The sequence below is a fragment of the Schistocerca gregaria genome, chromosome 2, assembly GCF_023897955.1.
Source record: "Schistocerca gregaria isolate iqSchGreg1 chromosome 2, iqSchGreg1.2, whole genome shotgun sequence".
Classification (NCBI taxonomy): domain Eukaryota; kingdom Metazoa; phylum Arthropoda; class Insecta; order Orthoptera; family Acrididae; genus Schistocerca; species Schistocerca gregaria.
Genome location: NC_064921.1, coordinates 743,393,242 through 743,407,633, shown reverse-complemented (window position 1 = coordinate 743,407,633; position 14,392 = coordinate 743,393,242).

Genomic DNA, 14,392 nt, shown 5'->3' with positions numbered 1-14,392 from the left:
TAAGTGCACAGTTGAGTCCAGTAAAATAGAAATACCTTTATTCAACAATGACAAAATTATTCCCCATATTAATGTAAAATCTCTTAAGAGGTCAACATAATGATTGGTATACTGACTAGAAGGACTGACTTACTGCGTCTTTTGTACCAATAAACATTGCATACTGTACAGTGTAAATCTACGGAAAAAGCCTGTTCTGAATCTCATAAAAAATGCTGAATACAGAGAAAGGTATATAAATCTAAAAGTATAATCGCTGGATGTAAAGCACATAGTGAGATTACTGTAAACTCTAAAAGTACTTTTAAAATACCATGAAATGATACCGAAAAGGAAAGATTAATTACAGTATAGGAATAGTGTCCCACTTCTCTCTACATCTACCAGTATTCTATAAATTGTGCTAATTGCACCACTCTGCTCAGTAATTGCATCTTGGTTGCAAACTAAACAATGTGTTAAATTCTTTGCCACAAATCTTCCTGGTCAATAATTTCTGTAAGAACGCAAGTGCAAAATTTTCCAAGGAGTTGCCGTATTCAGTTCAGTTCATTCGGAGCCGTTAAATAAATGTAAGTGAGCATTATATACTTAGCTCAGTGCAATGAAATTTATTCTGTTGAACTCTTAGTAATGAACCAACTTGAAATGTATTTCAGAAGTGAAAAATATCTTGAATTGTTATGAAAGCATTTTTAGTTTGCATTCAGCAGTATATTGCGACATGGCAGACTTTGGTCCAACATGTAGAAGGAGCTTCACACACGTGCCAAACACACCGCTTTGCAGACATACAAATTTTCTCCACCAGGTACACAACAATTAATTTTAATGTAATGAAGTAATATTTCAACTAAAAAAGGTATCAATTGAAAAAAAAACTTTGGAAAATATTATTTTATTTTTTATATTAATATCACTTGGGTTTCCGTACCACCCACAGGGGACCAAGTGTGTTACATGGTGAGTTCGTCAGCAGTCCTACAAACCATGGAATGTACAAAGGCACAAACGTCTAAAACTCTGTGCCAGCAGTAATTATGATCAGAACCAACATAAAAATTTAATATTTTAGTTTCAAGCTGCCTCAGTGTCAACAACGTTTTCTTTTTCAGCAAGGGTTGATTTCTCCGAATGTTACTTCAGCTGTTCGTTGTATTTACCAAATCTTCGCTGCACTTCCAGCTTCTCTTTGCTGTGTCATCGTCGAGCTTCCACGCCGCCTGACTGAAAAACGGACAGCGAATGAGCTACATCTTTCTGCAATGACTTCAGTGTTTCTGTGCACAATTTCCCTGAAATGACACTTTAATCAAAACCTTATATATGGATGCTAGTTCTCGGACCAGAAATGTGTTCGAATGGTTCAAATGGATCTGAGCACTATGGGACTTAACATATAAGGCCATCAGTCCCCTAGAAATTAAAATTACTTAAAGCTAACTAACCTAAGGACATCAACACATCCATACCCGAGGCAGGATTCGAACCATCGACCGTAGCGGCCGCGCTGTTCCAGACTTAAGCATACGACAAGACTCATCCACTAGGGAAAGACCTGAAGTTCTCCACGAGGGGAGGACCAGAAGACCAAGAAGGCGAAGAATCACGATCACCTTCCACCAAGCCTCTCACAGGAGCCGAACTATCAGAAAAAACCCACCCTCATGTTATACAAACCAGTCGAACTATTCTCTGCTCTTTGAATCTCCCCCCCCCCCCCCCCTTGACTGTTCTGCTGGCCTGGTAGCCAATCCAGAAACAGCACTGGGGTTCCCACGCTGAGGGGCCAAAACTCTGCTTTGAATATCCTGAGAGGAGTCAATTAGTGACTCAAAAATCTCTCTTGCTGAAAACAGAAGATTTTAGACTAGGGAGTGTCGTGGCCACGGTAAGAATGGGCATGTTTTGGCAAAAAAACATTTGCAAATTTTTTAAGGCTTTCGTGGCCACTTGTTGACAAACTGTCCATTGGTTTCTGTCTTGGGTTCTTCGGCCGACGTTCATCTGAAGATTTTACTGACGTTGACTCACCGACGTACAAACTGGCAAAACGCTTGGTCTCTCTGCTCAAACCGCACGTGGGGAAGACGGAGACATACATAAAGGACTCAAGACATTTCACTGAGAAGCTGAAGAAACTGAAACTTGCACCAAACGACATCCTGGTCAGCTTTGATGTTGTTTCCTTGTGCCACTGAGTGACGCTCTGGAGCACATCGGTTCCATTTTCCCTCAAGACATCACAAAGCTCTTCCATGCACGTCTCACCAAGAGCTATTTCACGTCGAATGGCAGTTTCTACGAACAGCTGGAAGGTTTCGCCATGGGTAGCCCTCTTAGTCCAGTGGTGGCCAACTTCTTCATGGAACGTTTTGAAGCACAGGCACTGGACTTGGTGACTTGCAAACCTAAGGTGTGGTACAGATACGTCGATGATACTTTCGTCGTGTGGAGCCATGTTGAAGAACAGCTCGTTAACTTCCTAAGATACTGGAACATCCTCAATGCTAACATAAAATTAACTATGGAAGTAGAAAAGAACAAAAAACTGCCATTTCTAGATGTGCTGGTCACAAGGAATGGCGAAAATGTGGGACACAGCGTGTATCGAAAACCGATAAACACGGACCGATACCTGCACAAACTATCAAACCACCACTCGAGCCAGAAAAGCAGGACGAATATGTGAGCTGCAGCACCTCATATGCGAAATGCAAAACATAGAAAGTGTTCTGAGGAGCAATGGCTGCTCCACAACTTATATTAGAAGTGTAACAGAGCCAAGTATTCAGCGAAGTAAGAAATCAGGGAAAGATATGTCGACTACGGCCTTTCTGCCATACATTCCCATAGTGACGGACAGAACTGGTCGAATATTGCGCAAAAACGGCGTAAAAACGTTTTTGAAACCGACAAGAAAGATCGAAGAGTGTCTTAGATCGGCAAAGGAGAAAAGGGACCCACTTGCAATGTCGGAAATATACCGCAAACCATGCACATGCGGGAAAGTTTATGTCGGAATGACTGGACGATCAATCAACACCAGGATCAAGCAACATAAGCGACACTGCAGGTTGGGGCAGGTGGAGAAATGGGTCGTGGCAGAGCACGCACTGAGTGAGACCGTCCACGTAATAGAATTCGCCGACACAGAAATCTGGCTGTAGAGAAGCATTATCACACGCGCTTGTTCAGAGAAGCTATAGAAATAGAAAAACACTTAAATACACTGCTGGCCATTAAAATTGCTACACCAAGAAGAAATGCAGATGATAAACGGATATTCATTGGACAAATATACTATGCTAGAATTGACATGTGATTACATTTTCACGCAATTTGAGTGCATCGATTCTGAGAAATCAGTACCCAGAACAACCACCTCTAGCCGTAATAACGGCCTTGATACGCCTGGGCATTTAGTCAAGCAGAGGTTGGATGGCGTGTACAGGTACAGCTGCCCATGCAGCTTCAACACGATACTACGGTTATCAAGAATAGTGACTGGCGTATTGTGACGAGCCAGTTTCCCGGCCACCATTGACCAGGCGTTTTCAGTTGGTGAGAGATCTGGAGAGTGTGCTTGCCAGGGTAGCACTCGAACATTTTCTGTATCCAGAAAGGCCCCTACAGGACCTGCAACATGCGGTCGTGCATTATCCTGCTGAAATGTAGGGTTTTGCAGGGATCGAATGAAGGGTAGTGCCACGGGTCGTAATACATCTGAAATGTAATGTCCACTATTCAAAGTGCCGTAAATGCGAACAAGAGGTGACCGAGACGTGTAACCAATGACACAAAGAACACTGCCGTTAACCATACCTAATAAAATAATTTCATGCAATATAGCAGTTGCTGTAGGTACTTATAAGCTAAATAGTTTAAAATAAACTTCCAACACTACTGAAAATACCATTAACACACTTTGAATATGAGTATAAACTGAGACCAGGTTACAGCACCAGTTGCAATGTGTTTTATTTTTACAAAACACGACTGGTTTCAGCTCCCAAGGTCACTTTCAGATGCACATCAGAGCATTGAAACAGATGCTATAGTCCGGTATCAAATCATTACTACAGTTGTGGATATTCTGATCTACCGTGTTTACCATACTTGACAATACAGAATAAATATGTTGCCTTTAGTCTATGCAGGTGCATTACTGAGCTATTCTTCTGAAATAAATTACTATGACAAATGCAATAACAGCACAATAAGTAAGATTTTCAGAATTTTCTTCCACACTTGCATCGTTTTAATGCATTAAAAGTACTCTTACACACCCTAGCATATGGCATTATGGTACGGTTGCTACATTCCTGTCAACTCTTTCTGCAGTATCTCAGAAAACATACAGCTTTCCTTAGCTGTCGTTCAAACTCAGTGAGCTGTTGATAAATCCCTCTTTGTCACCTTAAAGACAATCTTGAGTAACGTCAACTCACCACGTGGAATCTCAAAGATAACTAACGCTCACGACCATTACAGCGTGTATTTAAAGCAAACCTAATTTGCTTCTTTATAGTGGCAATACTAGGGCCACTCTTACGCAAGTAGCGCGAAATTTGAACAAACACCGCCTTTCAGAAGAAAAATACGCCTACCAACTTCCTTTTATATCGCACAACTCCTTCTTAATGCTGAGGGTTGAACGGCGTTCCACGGGATGTTTTCCAACAGGATAACGCTCGTCCACATACCGCTATTGTAATGCAAGATGTTGTACAGAGTGTCCACATGTTGCCTGGACCTCCTCGATCACCAGATCCGTCTCCAGTCAATTACATATGGAACATCATCGGCCGACAACTCCAGCGTCATCCACAAATAGCATTAACTAACGCTATATTGACCGATCAATGCAACAGGCATGGAATTCTATTCCATAAGCTGACACTCGGCATCTGTACAACACAATGCATGAACGATCGCATACTTGCATGCAACATTTTGGAAGCTAGACTGGTTATTAATTTACCAGCATTTCACATTTGCAATGGATTATCTCTCGTTTACATTGACCTGTGATCTTCCAAATATTAATCACTAACATACGTTACCTAGACAAATGTATTCCCGATATTTTCTTACTCAACGCTATTTTTTTTTTTTTTGGTGATGCAATTTTTTTGTCAGTGTCTATTAATAACCAACTCTTACAACATAGATAGCGCCATAAATTACTTGATATATAAATCAAAGTGTGCACTCACCATTCTCACTACTTTACTTATCACTACATCTGAGAAAATGTTCAAGTGTGTGTGAAATCTTGTGGGACTTAACTGCTAAGGTCATCAGTCCCTAAGCTTACACATTACTTAGCCTAAATTATCCTCAGGACAAACACACACACCCATGCCCTAGGGAGGAATCGAACCTTCGCCGGAACCAGCCGCACAGTCCATGGCTGCAGCGCCCAAGACCACTCGGCTAATACCGCGCGGCACTACATCTGAGAACGCAGCAGGTCTGAACACTATGGATATGTGTAGTTGAGTTGACTGCTGATTATTTTACTCATTCATCCTACTTTTAGGAATTCTTTCCGTTGTTTTCTTTTGTTTATTGGAGGGTTTTCTCGTTACTTTTTCCTTTATTCGCGTTCCTGTGGTTTGTCAGTGCTACCTCTGAACTTGACCCATATCATAATTGCTGTTGATAGTAGGTACAGTCAGGTCAGCCTATGATTGTGCATCTTTACGTAGCTTCAATCTTACGACTTACTTCGTAAGCTCGTTCTCTTGGGCAGGTCTACAGACAAGCGTCTGGAAAGTATCCGGTGTTAATCGTAGTTTGTAATTTCGTTTCAGTTCACAAACTAACTTCAGTACAAGTGGTCGCCAACTACATCTCCGAAAAGAATTTCACAGCACACTCAGACGGAAAATCTATACATTATCTCAATGAAATATCGTCTGAATTTCATAGATTACTCTCGTCTCCGGTTGAAAGAGGTAATACGGAGCAGATAGAAATGCTGATGGACAAATATAGAATGAATTCGGCGAACTACGTGCCCACCTTGTGCAAAACAACTCCGAGAATTAAGTCCCTGCCAAATACAAACATCGTAACTGTTAAAGAAAATGACCAGGTGTGTTTACATTCCGTACAAAATTGTGTATGTACACAATTCAGCCACTCTGTCGAATCAAGAATTTCCAAGATTTTTGTGTTTTATCGATACTGATACTGAAAAAATATTCATCCCCGGAGTTCCGGTACTTTGAGAACGTTTTAATTACAAGTTTGTTGTCGGATAACAAATGAAAAAACGTATTTCTCTTAATGTAATTACAAATTAACAGTTTTCGGAGTGTTTCCTTTACTTGTACTGTGAAACCTTGCTTCCTTCAAATCTGATGATTCTATGTCAAAGGGAAGTCCGGTATATGTTTTGACGAGTGGGTTTGCGAGAATTAAAATATTTGACGTACATGGCCGTGTATTATGACTGCATTGACTTCGAAGTGTAAGATTTTTAAACCACCAAGAAATCATGGACCATAGTATGTGACCAATTTGAACTTGATGCCTCGATCCGTGCCTGAGGAAAAGTGTTTTTAACAGTTGTACATACAAGATACATTGAGAGGCCAGCTGTTGTACGTATCTTTACTATAGGGTGCGCAACAAATGACGTGAAATTGTGTACACGATAGGGAGCACACGTATGGACAATTGCGCTTTCTGTTAATTGACTTGCTCACAACCGAACACTAACTGAACAACGATGAATGTTAAATGGCCATACTCGTCAGAATGGGACACGATTTCGTGTGGCACTCCAAGTTAAAGACGGATGTGTTAATTTTTAATGATGGCTTTACGAGAACGATTTTGTAATTGAGATCGGCATTGAAACTCACAAAAAATAGATATTATTAGGAATACATGGAATCATATGACTAACCAATCGGCTCATTCTCATGAGAAATGTTCGTCTACGCTGTCCAATAATACTAAAGATTTACACACAGCAACTTGCCTAGGGTCCACCAGGGTGGCTGTATGGTAGCTGCCGCGGTAGCTGAGCATGTTCGGTCAGAGGGTTAGCTGCCCTCTGTAATAAAAAACTGTGTTAACAGATCAACGAAGAGCCTGGACCGGTGTCACCGGAGGTCCTCCCCTAACGAATTCAACGAACAATATAGAACAAAATGAGATAAAAAGAAAATGGCCAGTGTAAACGGATGCCATGCGGAGGACCCAAGTTAGATTCCCGGTACTAGCGAGGATTTTTCCTTAGTGAGAGGACTAATATGGAATGCACTCAGCCTCTTCTTTAGAACTGAGGAGCTATTTGATCGAGCAGTAGCGGCTACAAGGTCTGGAAAGCCTCAATACGGCCAGGAGAGCGGCGTTCTGACCAAATGCCCCTCCATACGGCATCATCCGCATGGCGCCGCAAGGCAGAGGATGACACGGCGGCCGATACACAGCCCTTGAGCTTCACTAGCTGGACGTTAATTTAATTTGCCTAGGCTCTTACGATTGCGTACAGCGTCGTCCGAAGCGAGACAAGCGCAAGAATACATTAAACAGTGAAAGTACGGACACAAAAGAACCACTCACGCATTTGTTCATCTGCTCAGTCAAGGGAAAGTTAAGTCCTTCACTGCAACTAACAAGTACATGTCTGTAATGAACCAAACAGAGAAAGTATGGCCTCACTTCAAGGAAAAGCACGAGATCCCAAAATCAGTTGAATTAAACTTTAATCAGATGGGAGAAAATTTCCAGGCCTTTAAGTATTCGTCCGGCCGGGAAAGCCGGATAACTATGATTCACTGAATAAACCCGGTACAGCACTCACTAACGAAACAGGAACAGGTGCCGACTGTGCACAATGAGCGTTAAATTGCTCTAGCAAAAGTCATGTTTTTAGATATGCAGTGAGCGCGTTAGTATGTGGTATTTACTAGTAGAATGGAGGGCCCAGCTATCATCAAGCAACATGTGAGAATCATATAAACAAAGGCACAGGTCTCTATCACACCACAAGCAAGCTCAGATTACATGGAGGCAGAACGGAATTTATACTGCATGCATCCTGGAACTCGCGACGAATTCAGCTGGCCACGAGTTCAGAAAAGCATATCCACACTGTATACTAGTCCACGTGGCGTAGTTGACACCAGAATGGGAGCAACCACAATAATATCTCTCTAGCTTGAAAAGGCTGTAAGGAAACTACTGAGCATTATGATAACTTCAGATGAGATATTCGCACACTTGTATTCCTTACCAAAACGGAGCACGTTGATATGAACAAAGCCGTCTTCACTGACAGCAATCGACAGAGTGGCGTTATTATGTTGCTGGAGGATGACTGTATAGTGTAAATAGCTTTTGAGTGAGTACTGGGATGCACAGAACGAGAATTCTGTGCAGAACATCTGCTACAGCCCAAGTCACGTGATTTTGGTACGGAGCGTTACAGCCCATAAGCGTTTACCATATTCTGTGTGTTATTACTTCGCTGCAGCAGATAGATCACCTTCAGAAGTACAGCGTCAATTTGTATACTCGTTTTACAGACTTGTTAATAATTTGAAACCAGGAACAGAAGGTTTACAGACGTGAAGAGCAATGGTATTACGCTTTTCGCCATAGTATCATTGCTCAGATTCCACTTTATTCACGTTTTTTCAGTAGCTGAATAAGAAGTGGCAGCCAACAATATTTTTTACGTATTATGTAACACTTATTCATATTGTCAATCTCTGTTATAATAAATTATGTTACAATAGTTCTGTAGAAGGCGCCGAGATGTCACGAAAAAGGAACTGATTTGGAAATATGAGATTATTACAGTAAACACTGTGAGCCATTTGTGTCACCTACTTGTCCATTGTTTTTTTTTCAGTTTTTCTTTATTTACCCTTCTGCTTGTTGTAGACAAATAAAATATGTATGACGTTTTTCCCCACGTTATCAGAAAACCCAAACGGTACATTATCTTAAAAAGATAAAAAATAAGAAATGCGTGATCGGTACTAGAATTTTCGACTAAGAGAAGAAGTGACAGTCAACAATTGTTTGTTTTGCTTTTTTTACGTTTCCTGTTGCACGGATTCATATTGTCGAATCTGTTCTAATTAACTATGTTTTATTGCAACTTTACATTTCATTAGAAAACGCCATGGTGCACACTTAGATTCTTCGAGGAATGGAAGATTTTCATGTGAATATAGAGAGATAAATTATTATTTTAAATTCATTAATCTAGAATAGAGCAGAACACTGTCGCTAGGCTTCGGTCTATGCAGAGCCAAGAATATACGCGAGAGTTGCACATCCCGTAGGAATCGTCACTTGCTGTGGTCGATGTGTTATTCCGTGCAGCCGCTGATGGAAAGCGTTATGGAGGTCCGCCAAGAAATGTCCAAAGAGCCTGCATTAGCAACAAACGTTTGTAAAATGGAATGTATTTAACTTACTCAGTTGTACACGGACCAGAGAGAAGTAGGAGCCTTGTGCTCATCGCAAAGTATATGGTGTTAATGGTTAATATTGCAGGCCCCGGGAGTAGACAACATTCCATTGGAACTACTGACGGCCTTGGTAGAGCCAGTCCTGACAAAACTCTACTATCTGGTGAGCAAGATGTATGACACAGGCGAAATACCCTCACACTTCAAGAAGAATATAATAATTCCAATTCCAAAGAAAGCAGGTATTGACAGATGAGAAAATTACCGAACAACCAGTTTAATAAGTCACGGATGCAAAATACTAACGCGAATTCTTTACAGACGAATGGAAAAACTGGTAGAAGCCGACCTCGAGGAACATCAGTTTGGATTCGGTAGAAATATTGGAACACGCGAGGCAATACTGACCTTACGACTTATCTTAGAAGCTAGATTAAGGAAAGGCAAACCTACGTTTCTAGCATTTGTAGACCTAGAGAAAGCTTTTGACAATGTTGACTGGAATACTCTCTATCAAATTCTGAAGGTGGCAGGGGTAAAATAAAGGGAGCGAAAGGTTATTTACAATTTGTACAGAAACCAGATGGCAGTTATAAGAGTCGAGGGACATGAAAGGGAAGCAGTGGTTGGAAAGGGAGTGAGACAGGGTTGTGGCCTATCCCCGATGTTATTCAATCTGTATATTGAGCAAGCAGTGAGAGAACCAAAAGAAAAATTCGGATTAGGTATTAAAATCCATGGAGAAGAAATAAAAACTTTGAGAAGAATGAAATTTTCACTCTACAGCGGAGTGTGCGCTGATACGAAACTTCCTGGTAGATTAAAACTGTTTGCCGGACCGAGACTCGAACTCGGGACCTTTGCCTTTCGCGGGCAAGTGCTCTACCAACTTTTTGTTTTCTTGTTTTTTTGTTTGTTTGTTTGTTTAACAGAAGCTTGCAACAACAGAACAAGAATTCCTTCTAAACTATAAAATAGAATTCGAAACTAATAGTATGATGATAGATAATAAAGAAAGAAAAATGTAACCAAATCCGGCAAGCCATTCCCTGTGCATGGCTCATCTGCGTACAGATTCTATGTTCCAATTTGATAAAACATTTCGCAGCGTGTGGAGCTCCATGGCGGCGGTCATCCTCTGCCCGGTACTCCGCAACTGTGAGGGGGGTTATCGAAGACATTGCGCAAATAGTTGTCGGTATCTGGGTGTACACTCAAGTGTGCTATGACTGTCCTGGAGAAATTGCCAGTAATCAAGTACCATTTTCTCATCATCTCGAAAGAGGTAGTATATGGACATGCCTTTAAACCATGTGAGAGCGTGAGTCTTCGCAGGTGGGAAATAAGTATCCTCTGGACAAAGAAGGAGCCGTGGCTAAATTGTGCGAGGATCTTCTGCACTAGCAGCCATACCTCTAACGCCGATCCACATGTTAAACGGTGATCGTCAGTATCCACGAGGTGGCAACGTGAGCAAAGGGGGGAATCCGACATCCCAATAGCGTGCAGCCTTTGTCGTGTTACAACCTTCCCGTTCACCACCTGGTAACACGCTGCTCGTACCCGCGTGGGGAGAAACGGCTTCTGGACCGCCCTCCACACTGGAGGCCATAGGGTGGTCGGGCTTTTCCTCTCAATCGTATTGCGAGGGATGGACCTTACCAGCAGCCGGTAAACGTCTCTCACCTTGGGAGTGCGAGTGTTGGGGAGGTCTGGGTGCACGTAGCTACACTCAAGAATAAATGCAGAGAGGTGCGAGAGTGAGGGTGTAATGTGCGCAATCGTGACAGGTGGCAGAAGAGACACCGGTAGCAATTCCTCTAACTGATGTCCCGTAAGGGAAGCATCTTTGTGGGTCCACAATTTCATCATTGTGCACAAGTATAACGCTGTAGCTCTCGCTCGTACATTTATGAGTCCCAGTCCGCCATCACGAGGGGGGAGGGTGAGTGTTTCGTAGCGGACTTTGAATAGGTGTCCGGCGGTAAGATAACCAAACGCTGCTTGCAGCCTGTGTGCCATCGCTGTCGATATCGGTAGGACCTGAGCCATGTGGATCATCTTAGTCGCCACGTGAAAGTTGAGGTATTCCACACGCTGTAGGAAGTCCAACTGTCGAAGTAGGTTCCAGCGAACTTCTGTGCGTATTGCCTGTAGTAATCGTGAATAGTTCATGGCAGCCTTGCGGCGCACATCCTGTGTAAATGTTATGACCAAGAACCGGATATTGTTGACTAGTGGGAGTGGGGCTAAAGCGTCCTCCTGTAGGTCTCTCCCAATGGGCATCGCTGCCGACTTGGCCACATTCATGAGGCTGCTCGCTGCCAATCCATAGCGATTGATCCATTGTATCACCGAGCGTACCTCGTCACCAGATCGGACAAGTAACAGAAGGTCATCAGCATATATCCTGCAGTGAAATGTGTGATCCCTCAATGACATGCCCGAGAGCCTGTTTTTCAACCCTCCGACAAGTGGTTCGAGTGCGATCGCGTAAAGGATCGTGAAGAGTGGGCATCCTTGGCGAACTGACCGTCGGATGGAAAAGGGACTCGAAATCCGTCCATTTACCAGTACATGGGATGCAACTCCACGGAAAAGGTGCTGAAAGATGTCGAGAAAGTCAGGCGGGAAGCCCATGCGGGCCATAACGGACAGGAGGAACTTGTGGTGAACTCTGTCGAAGGCGTGGTGGAAATCAATGGAGATCAGAGCAGCTCGAAGGCGACAGGATGTGGCGATAGCTATTAAATCCCTGCATTTGCTGGTTGTCGTTTGCATGTTGGTCACTCCGCCCTGTGTCGTTTGCTCCATGGAGAGGAGTAGGGGCAGGACCTTCTTTATGCGGCTGGCGAGTAGTTGGGCGAAGATTTTATAGTCCGAGTTGAGCATTGTAATTGACCTGTAGTCCTCGACCGTCAGACCTCAGGAAGGTTTGTGTATCGGTATGAGGAGACCTTCCACGAATCCAGGTGGCACGTGGGAACCGGGGGTCATCAGTTCTTTGTACATGGTGATCCATCGGGGCATCATTAGATCGCAGAAAGTCCGATAAAACTCGAGCGGCAGTCCGCCTGGCCCGGGAGATTTGTTGAGTGCTCCCTTGTCAAGCGCGTCCTCCATGTCGTCCCTCGTAAGTTCAGCTAACAGCGTCGTCGCTGCTGCATCGTCGAGGATGTGCGACACGTGCTGCAGTATGTCGTGCCCATCCGCTTCCTCTGTATTCACCTCGTCGTAAAACCGGCGATAGTGATCTACAAAGGCTTCTGCAACCTCCTGAGTCATTACGACCCTACCACCTGGCAATGTGAGGTCCATGATCAGCTCCTGTCGGCGTCGGCGGATGTCGAGCACGATGTGATGCATAGACGGGTTTTCTCCTTCCGCTCGGTCTTGACGTCGCGATCGCACGACGACCCCCTCCAAACGCTTCCTCGTAAGCGACAATATTTTACCTTTAATCCGGAGGCTTTCCATTTGTCGGTTTGGAGATGGTGGTTGGCTGGCGAGTTCGCGGAGCATCGTGTAATAAAAGTCCAATGTGTGACGATGTCAGGCTGCGACATCTTCTCCGAACTGTGTTAGCACACGCCGAAACGCTGGTTTAGCTCATTCCACCCACCAAGCTAGAGTCGAAGGGTATCGGGAAAGACGACGTTCGCAATCCATCCATGTGTTGGCGATAATCTGACGGCATTCCGGGTCTTGAAGAAGTGCCACATTCAGCTTCCAGGGTCCTCCGCTGCGCCATATCCGCTGCTGCTGTAGAGTGAGTGTGCATATGAAAGCGCTATGATCGGAGAAGGCAAGCGGCCAAAGTTCGGCGTCCAATACTCCCGGCGCTAGAGCTCGTGAGACATAAATGCGGTCTAGGCGACTGGCTGAGTGACTAGTAAGATATGTCGGCCCGGGACGGTCACCGTGTAGTGTCTCCCACGTGTCGGTGAGAAGCATATCACGAACCAGGAGCCGAAGTTCTTGACAAGTCGAGAAATGAGGGACTTGGTCTTTGGGGTGGAGCACACAGTTAAAGTCGCCGCCAAAGATATATTGATCGAAGCGACGGATAAAGAGAGGGGCGATATCCTCGGAGTGGAACAGCGATCGTTCGCGGCGTTGGTCAGTTCCTGATGGAGCATAAATGTTAATGATGCGCGTTCCCAGTGCTGTGATCGCCAGCCCCCTTCCTGACGGAAGGTAAGTCACTTCTTCGATGGCAATTCCGTCGCGCACTAGTATTGCCGTACAGCTGCCATTTCGGTCCGCCGGTGTCATATATGTCACATAACCGTAGAAAGTAGGGAGGGCCGCTATATACACTTCTTGCAACAGGGCAATGTCAACGTCCGAAGAACGAAGCATCTCACGCAGCAACTGGATCTTCACTGCCGTTTGTATCGTGTTGAGGTTAATCGTGGCGATACGATAAGCCTGTTGCCGAACCGAAGGTGCTAAGTTATCGATTAAGACTGGAATTACGCTTCGGACTGTATTAACACCTCCGCATCCCCCCAAACCTCACCTGCAGTCCTTTCTAGAGAGCCGGCGCCAATGGCGTGGGCCCTGTTGGCGTAACTTGCATGGTGGCGTCGTCGTCGTGGTCATCCGCCCACGTCGGGGAACTCAAAGCCAGATCGGTTTCCCTAGCTTCCTCAGGACACGGCATGGGTACTTTCACTCCAGAAGGTGGTGGGCAGCATCTATCCGGCGTACCGGCATCCGATTTTGCCACTGTAGATACGTGTGGTTTGTCCTCAGTTCCGTTCGCTGGTGCCACACTCCAGCAGTGGCTGCCTCTGTGGTAGCGTCGTCATTGAAGGTGGAATCGTCGTCCTCTGGAGGCTGTGTCTTTCGGAAGGTGCTCTACGCCTCCGCTTCCGTCGCTTCGGAGAGCGTTGCTTCCTGGTGTGTCCTTCTGTGTCAGACGATGGCAAAGATTCACGACG